Source organism: Chionomys nivalis, chromosome 4, assembly GCF_950005125.1.
Source record: "Chionomys nivalis chromosome 4, mChiNiv1.1, whole genome shotgun sequence".
NCBI classification, from domain to species: Eukaryota; Metazoa; Chordata; class Mammalia; order Rodentia; family Cricetidae; genus Chionomys; species Chionomys nivalis.
In genome coordinates this window covers 38521214-38533788 of record NC_080089.1, presented here as the reverse complement: position 1 = coordinate 38533788, position 12575 = coordinate 38521214, and positions in this window count along the sequence as shown.

Sequence of the window (12575 nt, the reverse complement as noted above, 5' to 3'; positions counted from 1 at the left end):
CATATGCAGAATGATACCTGAAGTTTTCCAGAGAAATTACAATAAATAGGTGGATGGAATCTTGAGTAAAAATTGTAGCATAGATTTTGGACAATGCCTGAATTAGTAATCTGTATTATTGTCATATACTCAGTTTTGTTCTTGCATCATTGAAGATTGTACTAGTAAGGTTTATGTTCATAAGAACAGGAATTGGATGAAAGTTGAAAATAAAAGTCAATACAACAAATACAGCAATGTAACAAAGAGATAGACCAAAGCCATTCATTACCCATTTCAGAACTGCTATGGAGATTTTGAATTGGTTCTATTTATATTTTTGACTATATTACAGGTCTTTATTTCCTTTTCATAACTTCCTTGCATTAAATAATACTAGGAGATTAGTGTTTCTACTTAATCTCTAAACTCTTTGTGAGATGGCTATATGTCCTTTGACCTAGCCTATGCTATGAGGTTCTTAGCCAGGTTCAACAGAAGTGTTAAAGAACAGCTTGGATTAAAAAATAAAAAAAGAATAGCTAGGATTTGAAATGACCATGTCAATCAGTGTTTTTCCTCTTTTCTTTTCTCTCACTATAATCAAATATTTGAGAAAATTAACAAAAGGAAGAAAAGATGTTGGATGGGGGTTGACCAGTGGGTAAACTACAAAGACGCAAGCCTGAGGGTCCCCGTAGGGATCCTCAGAGTTTGTATAATAAGATGGATATGGTAGAGCTGCCTCTAATCCTAGCATTTACACACACAGACAGTAGATTCCAGGAGCTCATGGAGAAGCCCATCTAGACAATGGTGAGCTCCAAGCTCAGCTAGAAACTGTCTCCCAAGAAGGTGGAAGTGATAGAGGGAACCCTCATTCTTCCCTCAGCATTCTCTCTGATAACTGTACTGTAGATTGCAAATGAATGAATTTTGTAAGTCTGCAAGAGGTGAAAGTAAAGGAACAATTAGCAGACAGCACATGGACAACAAAATGTCATCAAATCTGGAACTTGTAACATCCTTCTGAAGTGACTTGCCGAGCCTAGTTGAGAAGACCTACTGGAGTTCCTGACACAGCATCTTAGACAGAGATTTTGTGTAAGGCTGCTAAGTAAAAGATCAAATTCAAAGTATCAGATAGACAGAAAAACATTAACTTGGGTGTTTGCAACATCTAATAGAAATGACTGGAGAAGCCTTGCTGAAAGTCATGCTGCAGTTCCTGATCCAGATGTCCCTAGGAGACCATCTATATGTAAGAACTTCCAGTGTCTGCTTCTCACTGTGGGCATTTCTATTGCATGGACTAAGAAATAGTAACCCTGGTAGGAAATGGTTTGTTCTCATAGCTGTTCTCAGAAGTCCATTGTTTTTAGTACCCTTAGCTGTTTGCTGTTTTTCACTTTTCTCTGTCTTAGTTCCAGTGTACTAGCCTACTCTTGGACAAGGAGTCTTGGAGGACTGGGAGTAAACAGTGTCATCTGTGGGACAAAATCAATCCATTTTGTTCACAAGGCTTACTCTCAGCAAGCACAAACAACACATGACAATTTACCAATAAAATTTATACTATAATACCCAACGTCCACTCTCAACTTGTAAACATGCACCACCTACACACAGACACACAGACACAGATCCATAGAACCCCTAGCCCTGACACAGAGGTGTGTGTAGCCACAAAGAAAAAGGAAAGACTGATGTGGAGGAGGTGATTTATAAGTTTCAAGGCTGTTAGAAGCATAGATCAGAATATTGGGGTACCAGTTGAGATTTCTAGGTTCCTCTGCTAAGGAAGGAATTGGATTAGGGATAGATGAATTGTGATAGAAATAAAGGCAGTTTGTTTACATGAATGAATGAATGAATGAATAAATAAAAAGGCAAGGGGTACTCCAGGGGTGGAAGTAAGCTAGTGAGCTGAAAAAACACAGCTGCTCAGTATAAGCCACAGGGGTAGTTCTGAGTCTGTATAAAACATTTATGTAGCACCAGGAATCCTTATGTATATTGTGTTCCTTATATGTAGCTTTGGTAGAAAATGGTATCCAGTCTTTCTGCTTTAATATGTGGATACTTGTGCCAGTCTCCTAAACTCCACTCCCCTGCTTTAACTTCCCATCAAAAACTGTGGTACAAGAAATCTTTTGAGAGAGTTGAAAGGTGATGATCAGTTTTCTGTTACTTACATATTGATGAAGGGTGCTTCCCCTGTCTGAGATGTACCACAATACTCTCTATTTCCTTCATCTATTAGGGAGAGAAGACTCTTTGAATTTTCTGTGTAGGAACTTGCCTGAGATCTTTGTATCACAAAGAGCTTAATTTGAAACTGCCATGTGACCTATAAAATCAAGTTTAACAGATTAAAGATAGCAGTTCTAAAGCAGAGAAACATGGTTACACAAATTAATGACTCCCTGAAAACCAAAGCATAAGAACCAGTGAATGAATGATCATGTTTGTTCCAGAAGATTCCATATTAGACAGCTGGAGTGCAAAGCACACCCCTTCATATCTGCTGATGTAAACATCCCTAGTTAAACATTAGGCAGAGCTCAGGAATCCTGCAGCAGAGGGGAAAGAAAGATTATATGAGCCAGAGGGCTCAACGACGCCACCAGAAAACTCATAGAATCAGTTAACCTGAGCTGATAGGTGCTCACACAGACTGAAATGACAACCAGAAAGCCTGCATGGGACTGACTTAGGCCCTGTGCATATAAGTGATGGCTGTGTAGCATAGCCAACCTTTTCTTTCCATCTGCAGTCCAGTCAGTTCCAAAATGAAAACTGGAAACTTATCAAATGAAGACTGGAAATTTATTATTATATATGAATATCTGACCTCAGATCAGCTTATTCCTTGCCTGCTTTTCTAATTTAAATAATCCTGTTTCTCTCTAATCTACACTTTGCCTCAGGGCTTTTTACCTTCCTTTCCTTTTGTATGTATTACTTTCCTGCTATTTCAATATCTATCTGTTTGACCCCTAGAGCCTCTGTTTCCTTGTCTTCCGTCCTTCTCCTTTTGTTCTCCAGCCTAGATTCCTTTTTCTATTTACTCTCTCTGCATGCTAGTCCTGTCTATCCTTTCACTGCCCAGCTATTGGTTGTACATCTCTTTATTAGGCTACTCAGATGCCTTAGGCAGGCAAGGTTAACAGGTTTTCATAATTAAACAAATGTAACTCATCTGTACACAGTTAAAGTAATATTCTGGGGCATAAACATGTTAATGCAACACAGTTTAAATGATTCCCCACAACAGTGTAGCTTGGTTCTCTTGTGGAACTCCCAATAATGGAAACAGGGTCTGCCTCTGACTTTCACTGGCTTTTGGGACCCTACTCCTCACATTATCTCATTATCTACATGAAATAATCATCATATGGGTGTAAGGATTGTCCATTAACCTTATACCCATATGACATAATATTCATTCAGGGCTATCTTCCCCAGCCTTAATACATAGAAGGTGTTTGTCTTATTAAAACTTGATATGCCATGTTGTGTTGATAGCCATGGGAGACTGGTCTTTTCCTAATTAGAAACAGAGGAGGAGTGGATTGAGGGGTGGAAGAATAGGGGTAGGGGTAAGTAAAGGGTCTGGGAGAAGTGGAGGGAGGAACAGCTGTGGTGGGAATGTAAGATAGATAGATAGATAGATAGATAGATAGATAGATAGATGTAACTATTTATTAAAAAGAAAAGAAACCCAGAACACTATAATGTTCCATTCAAACAGTTTCATTGTCAGACATATTGCCCAAAGAATGAATTACAAGTTTCTCCATAAAATTCTTCGTTATTTAATTTACTGAATGTTTTATAAGAAATGAATCAACTGTCCTTCTATTCAAACATAGCATAAACATTTAAATAAAGTTGATTGATGCCTTAATAATTGTAAAAGTCTCTATACTTTTGCATATTCCTTTTTTTTTTTTAAAGAATATAATTATCCTATGTATAATCAGAATCCTAGATGTGCTAAGTAGCTCCCAGGCAAACCCTCACATCTGCTCTGCAGCCAACTTCAGGTCCGAGAATTTGATTCCACCAAACCTGAGTATGAGCTCTGCCAGCCTTGTTAGCATCTGATTTTGCTACCCAGATACTACAGACAACAGTATATAACAGAGTGAAGAGAGGGAACAGCACAGTATAAGACTGCTACACAGACTCATTCTCTTTTACAATCAGACTGACATGAAAATTTTTCCATTACTCATAAAAGATAATCTGTGAGGATACTGGGATTTACTATGCATCTGCATAAATGTGTGTGAACCTTGTATGCATTTTGTTTTATCATTACTTAAAACAGTCCAGAAGATAATTATAAATTTATACTAATTTTATAGATACAAGAACTCATAATTTAGGAGATAAAAATATTTGTTAGAAGATGTTTGTCCTGTCCTCAGGTATATTGCCTATTGACCAAAGCCAATGATATAATATAGTGCTCATAATTTTCCTGTTAGTCAGAAGTAGCAGAGAGGATGCTTTTGGTGAACAAGCTTGTTAAGAAGCTGTACAGCGGTTTACGAGCTACCCAACCAGCACAGAGATCTGATCTCGTCACCAGGAGAGCTATCACCGGGGTGACCGGGGTGAGTGAGTTTTCGACCCGTGGCAGCAGCCCGGGATATGGATCTCAGACGTTCCTCATCCCCCCATACTTCCTGATCTTCCTGCGGGGGCTAGACTCCCTGGATACTGCCTTTCTCTTCCTATTCCACCCAGCTTGCATCCAGAACCCCCTCTCCCTTCTGCCTCCCTCCCCTCTTCAGACACATAATATCACCCAGCTCAGCCTGTTTGGGCACTGGGGCCGAAACATACCAGAGTTTCTTTGTCTCAATAGCCTGCCTGCACCAAGCAAGGTAGGCACTTTGTTTAAGAGCTACCCAACTAGCAGAGAGATCTGATCTAGGTTTCAGGAGAGCCATCACTGGGGAGTGCCATCACTGGGAAGGTACATCAGTGGACAAGGAGACCTGATCCTGTAAAAGAAGATCCATAGGGGAGCATTTGGAGGAAGAGATGGGCAGGCATCAACGCAAGAATTCACCCAACAATCTGAAAAACAACATGAAACCACCAGAACCCAGCAACCTCACAACAGGAGGACATGAACACCTTAATCAAGAAGAAGTAGAAAAAATTGACATTATGAAAGTGATAGACACCCTTAAACAGCATGTAAAAAATGTTCTTATAGAAATGGATGAGAAGTGTAACAGAAAATTGGAAGAACTGAATAAATCAGTGAATGACACCCTAGGAAACCAAGGAAAACCAATCAAACAGATAATGGAAACAGTTCAAGACTTGAAAACTGAAATGGAGGCAAGGAAGAAAACACAAACAGAGGGCTGGCTAGACATGAAAAATCTAGGTAAACGAATAGAGACTACAGAAACAAGCATAACCAAAGGATAGAAGAGATAGAAGAAAGAATCTCAGATTCTGAAGATACCATAGAGAAAATAAACGCACTGATCAAAGAAAACAGCAAGTCCAACAAACTCTCATCACAAAACATTCAGGAAATCTGGGACAAAATACAAAGGTGAAACCTAAGAATAATAGGAGTAGAAGAAGGAGAAGAAGTGCAGCTCAACGGTCCAGAAAATATATTTAATAAAATTACAGAAAAAAACTTTCCCAACATAAAGAAAGATATACCTATGAAGGTTTAAGAAGCATACAGAACACCGGATAGGCTAGATCAAAAAAAAATCCCCTCACCATATAATAATCAAAACACAAAGCATACAGAATAAAGAAAGAATATTAAGAGCTGCAAAAGAAAAAGGCCAAGTTACTTATAAAGGTAAACCTATCAGACTTACACCTGACTTCTCTATGGAAACCATGAAAGCCAGAATGTCCTGGATAGATGTACTGCAGAAACTAAGAGATCATAGATGCAAGCCCAGACTACTTTACCCAGCCAAGCTTTTGTTCACTATAAACGGAGAAAACAAAATATTCCAGGATAAAAACAAATTTAAACAATATGTAGCCACAAATCCAGCCTTACAGAAAGTAATAGAAGGAAAATCACAAACCAACAAAGGAATCCAACAACGACCAGAATAACTCAGACATCTAAAGACCCTACACCAGCACAACTCAAAGAAGGAAAACACACAAACTCTACTACTAAAAAAGTGACCGGAGTTAACAAACACTGGTCATTAATATCACTTAATGTCAACGGACTCAACTCACCTATAAAAAGGCACAGGTTAAGAGATTGGATACGAAAACAGGATCCAACATTCTGCTGTTTACAAGAAACACACCTCAACTACAAGGACAGTAAAGGGTTGGGATAAGGCGTATCAAGTTAATGGACCTAAGAAACAAGCAGGTGTGACCATACTAATTTCTAACAAAGTTGACTTCAAACTTAAATCAATCAGAAGAGATGGAGAGGGACATTTTATACTAATAACAGGAACAATTCATCAGGATGAAGTCTCAATCCTGAATATCTATGCCCCTAATATAAAAGCACCCACGTATGTAAAAGAAACATTACTAAAACTCAATGCAGCCATCAAACCGCACACACTAATAGTAGGAGACTTCAACACTCCTCTCTCACCAATGGACAGGTCAATCAGACAGAAACCTAACAGAGAAATAAAAGAATTAATGGAGGTAATGGATCAAATGGACTTAACAGACATCTATAGAACATTCCACCCAAATAGGAAAGAATATACCTTCTTCTCTGCAGCTCATGGAACCTTCACGAAAATTGACTACATGCTCGGTAACAAAGCAAACTTCTACAGTTACAAAAAAATATTAGTAACCACCTGTGTCTTATCAAATCACCATGGATTAAAGTTAGAATTCAACAACAATGCTACCCCCAGAAAGCCTACAAACACATGGAAACTGAACAGTCAACTACTGAACCACACCTGGGTCAAGGAAGAAATAAAGAAAGAAATTAACGTCTTCCTTGAGTTCAATGAAAATAAAGAAACAACATATTCAAACTTATGGGACACTATGAAAGCAGTCCTAAGAGGAAAGTTCATAGCACTACGTGCCCACTTAAAGAAAACAGAGAAAGCACACATTGGAGACTTAACAGCCCACCTGAAAGCTCTAGAAAAAAAAGAAGCAGACTCACCTAGAAGGAGTAGAAGAATGGAAATAGTCAAACTGAGGGCTGAAATCAACAAAACAGAAACACAGAAAACAATCCAAAGAATCAATGAAACAAAAAGCTGGTTCTTGGAGAAAATCAAAAAGATTGATAAACCCATAGCCAAACCAATAAAACGGCAGAGAGAGAATATGCAAACTAATAAGATCAGAAAGGAAAAGGGGGACATAACCACAGACACAGAGGAAATTCAGAGAATCATAAGATCTTACTACAAAGACCTATATGCCACAAATCTGGAAAATGTAAAAGAAATGGACACTTTTTTAGATAAATACCATATACCAAAGTTAAACCAGGACCAAGTGAACAATCTAAATAGACCTGTTAGTCGTGAAGAATTAGAAGCTGTTATCAAAAATCTCCCTACAAAAAAAAAAAAAAAAAAAAAAAAAAAAAAAGCCCAGGACCAGATCGTTTCACTGCGGAATTCTACCAGAACTTCCAGAAAGACCTAATACCTATACTCCTTAATGTATTTCACAATATAGAAACATAAGAGTCATTGCCAAAGTCCTTCTATGAAGCTACAGTTACTCTGATACCAAAACCACACAGAGACTCAACCAAGAAAGAGAATTACAGGCCAATCTCACTCATGAACATTGACGCAAAAATCCTCAATAAAATACTGGCAAACTGAATCTAAGAACACATCCAAAAAATTATCCATTATGATCAAGTAGGCTTCATCCCAGAGAGGCAGGGCTGGTTCAACATACGAAAATCTATCAATATAATCCATCATACAAATAAACTGAAAGAAAAACCATATGATCGTTTCATTAGATGCAGAAAAAGCATTTGACAAATTTCACCATCCCTTTATGATAAAAGTCTCGGAGAGATTAGGGATACATGGGTCATACCTAAATATAATAAAAGCTATTTACAACAAGCTGACAGCTAATATCAAATTAAATGGAGAGAAACTTAAAGTCATTCCACTAAAATCAGGAACACGCCAATGCTGTCCACTCTCTCCATACCTCTTCAATATAGTTCTTGAAGTTTTAGCAATAGCAATAAGACAACCTAAGGGAATAAAGGGGATTCAAATTGGAAAGAAAGAAGTTAAACTTTCATTATTTGCAGATGATATAATAGTATACATAAGCAACCCCAAAAACTCCACCAAAGAATTCCTACAGCTGATAAACACCTTTAGTAATGTGGCAGGATACAAGATCAACTCCAAAAAATCAATTGCCCTCTTATACACAAAGGATATGGAAACAGAGAGGGAAATAAGAGAATCATCACCTTTCACGATAGCCACAAACAGCATAAAATATCTTGGGGTAACTCTAACCAAGGAAGTGAAAGATCTATTTGACAAGAACTTTAAGGCATTGAAGAAAGAAATTGAAGAGGATACCAGAAAATGGAAGGATCTCCCTTGCTCTTGGATTGGGAGGATCAACATAGTAAAAATGGTAATTCTACCAAAGGCAATTTATAGATTCAATGCAATCACCATCAAGGTCCCATCAAAATTCTTCACAGATCTTGAGAGGAAAATAATCAACTTTATATGGAAAAACAAAAAACCCAGGGTAGCCAAAACAATCTTATACAATAAAGGAACTTCTAGAGGCATTACCATCGTTGACTTCAAACTCTATTACAGAGCTACAGTAATGAATGTGGTGGCGTAAATGAATGTAGACAGATTATATAGATATATACAGCTTTAATAAGGAAATAAACTTACAGGACCACAGGTTCCCGCGGTGTACCGGAAAAGCGGAGCAAAAGAAAAAGGGCTGCTGGGCTCACGCCCGGCAGATTTATCCATAAACATTAGCCCGAGGCGAACACGCCCCCAATGGGTGGGGCTATGTCCCTACAAATGAAAACAGCGTGGTACTGGCATAAAAACAGAGAAGTCGACCAATGGAATTGTATAGAAGACCCAGATTTTAACCCACAAACCTATGAACACCTCATTTTCGATAAAGGAGCTAAAAGCATACAATGGAAGAAAGAAAACGTCTTCAACAAATGGTGCTGGCACAATTGTATGTCAACCTGTAGAAGAATGAAAATAAACGCATATCTATCACCATGCACAAAACTCAAGTCCAAATGGATCAAAGACCTCAATATCAATTTGAACACACTGAACCTGATAGAAGAGAAGATGGAAAGTACCCTACAACATATGGGCACAGGAGATCGCTTCCTATGTATAACCCCAGCAGCACAGACATTAAGGGCAACATTGAATAAATGGGACCTCCTGAAACTGAGAAGCTTCTGTAAAGCAAAGGACACTGTCCTTAAGACAAAAAGGCAGCCTACTGACTGGGAGAAGATCTTCACCAACCCCGCAACAGACAAAGGTCTGATCTCGAAAATATATAAAGAACTCAAGAAACTAGACTTTAAAATGATAATTAACCCAATTAAACAATGGGGCACTGAACTGAACAGAGAATTCTCAACAGAAGAAGTTCAAATGGCCGAAAGATACTTAAGGTCATGCTCAACCTCCTTAGCGATCAGAGAAATGCAAATCAAAACAACTTTGAGATATCATCTTACACCTGTCAGAATGGCTAAAATCAAAAACACCAAGGATAGCCTTTGCTGGAGAGGTTGTGGAGTAAGGGGTACATTCATCCATTGCTGGTGGGAATGCAAACTTGTGCATTATTTGTAATAGCCAGAACCTGGAAACAACCTAGATGTCCTTCAATGGAAGAATGGATGAAGAAAGTGTGGAATATATACACATTAGAGTACTACTCAGTGGTAAAAAACAATGACTTCCCGAATGTTGCATGCAAATAGATGGAAATAGAAAACACTATCCTGAGTGAGGTAACCCAGACCCAAAAAGAGGAACATGGGATGTACTCACTCATATTTGGTTTCTAGCCATAAATAAAGGTCATTGAGCCTATAATTTGTGCCCCTAAAGAAGCTAAATAAGAAGGTTAATCCGAAGAAAAACATATAGTTATCCTCCTGGATATGGGAAGTAGACAAGATTGCTGGACAAAAAATTGGAATCTTGGGGGTGGGGTGGGATGGGGGTAGGGGGAGATGGGGAGAGAAAAGTGAGAGGGGGAGGATGGGGGGAAACTTAGGGAAACAGGATGATTGGGATAAAGGAAGGGTGGATAGGGGAGCTGGGAAGCACATATCTTAATTAAGGGAGCTATCTTAGGGTTGGCAAGAGACTTGAACCTAGAGGGGCTCCCAGGTGCCCAGGTCGATGTCCCCAGTTATTTCCTTGGTCAGCTGAGGATAGGGAACCTGAAATGGCCCTATCTTATAGCCATACTGATGAATATCTTGCATATCACCATAGAACCTTCATCTGGCGATGGAGAGATAGAGACAGAGACCCACATTGGAGCACCGGAATGAGCTCCCAAGGTCCCAATGAGGAGCAGAAGGAGGGAGAACATGAGCAAGGAAGTCAGGACCGTGAGACAGTGGAGCTGATCTATTGGAGCTCACCAAGACCAGCTGGATTGTGACTGAAAAAGAGTGGAATAAAACCGGACTTTCTGAACATGGTGGACAGTGAGGCCTTCTGAGAAGCCAAGGACAATGGCACTGGGTTTTCATCCTACTTCATGTTCTGGCTTTGTGGGAGCCTAGCCAGTTTGGATGCTCCCCTTCCTAGACCTGGATGGAGGGGGGAAGACCTTGGACTTTCCACAGAGCAGGGAACCCTGACTTCTCTTTGGACTGGAGAGGGAGGGGGAGAGGAGTGGGGGGAGGGAGAGGCGAGGGGGAGGGAAATGGGATGCTGGGAGGCCGCGTTTTTTTTTTTTTTAAATAATAAAAAAAGAATTGTTTGTTAAAGGATTTTGATTTACATACTGCAGAATTCAGGACTTGGAAACCCTGGTTGCCTCTTGATGCAATAAGAAGCACGTTTGTGTGCTAATATTCCAAATACTGTTAGTGTGTGTGAGAAAAATATTTCATTTAAAATGTATAGTTAGTGAATTGAATGTCAAAACTAAGATGATGAGTAACCTGTCCATATGCTTGGATTTTTCAAATTTTAGACAATAAACATTTAATGATTTCACAAACAAACAAACAAAAAGAAGCTGTACAGCATTTTATATCACTTTTAGATATTAAGGCAGCAGCATTCAACCTTGAGAAACAAAACCCCACCTTCTGATTATCTTCAAATGTTTCTCTGGGTAGACCATGCAGGGGGAAAAAAAGCAATTTCCCTAAATTTTCAGCAAAACACTTTCATCAACACAGAAGCAGAAATCTAATACTAGGCTGAGAATTTTCAGTGCATCCCTTTATCATGCAATTGAAAGTTATAAATTTCCTAGAATTCTTATACTTACATTAAAAAAAAACCTAACATACATACCCTCTAGTATTTTTGACTCTTTACTAGCCAGGTGACCATTTCCTCTGCTTTTCTTTTATATCACTGGCTATATCAAGAAACACTGGTTCTTATCAGTTAAGCTCTTTTCTCTTGCTTAGCCATTGTGATTTTGCCAACACTGGTGAAGCCCTGACCTACCTTAAATGACCAATGTCATCTCCTGAGAGGTCTGATTCTGACAAATACTTTGAAATACTACTGCTTCCTGTTCTAGCCACCTTTGCATTTGCATGCCTTTGACCTATTTCTAGAATTACAAGCAACCTTTCCCCTATCAGCTGTCTGAGCTTTGTCTAACGCACACTAGAGATGACGAGTCATCAGTAAAATACCAAAATGATTACAGAATGAAGTTTTTAGTTGTTGATGCTTTTTATGGAAGTACAATAGCTGTAAGGTGAGTTCCATATATTTAATGAAATGTAATTTGAGCAGTTTGGAAATATATACATATAAACACTAATGACAATACCATCATAATTAAGATAGTTAGTACATGTATCACTTCTAAAGTTTTTCTTATGTCCCTTTGTTTTCTTAACAGAATGTTTAATGTGAGATCTGCCTTCTGAAGCTTTTAGTGAGCAGTATCACATCTTCCTTATATGCACTATAATGTACAGAATATATCCCTTGCTTACCAATCAACATTTCTAAAGATGTGTACCAATTGAAGAACTCCACTTTGTCTCTATTAACTTCCCACTTTAGTAACCATTGCTGGTTTTTTTTTTTATTCCATGGATTTAACTCTTTTAAATACCTTCTATTCTATAAGTAGACTCATTTGGGATTTGTACATTTGGGACTGCCTTTTTTAAATCAAGATTCACTCAGTTTCATTCACTTTGGTTGAAATTAGAAGATTTTCTTTATATAAAAAATTTATGCCAGTTATTAAAAATGTGGTGAAAATTCAAAATGCCATGGGAATGATAATATCAATCAAGAACATTTGTTTCATCACATTTATACTAGAGTATTAAACAAATGGACAGTACCACATTA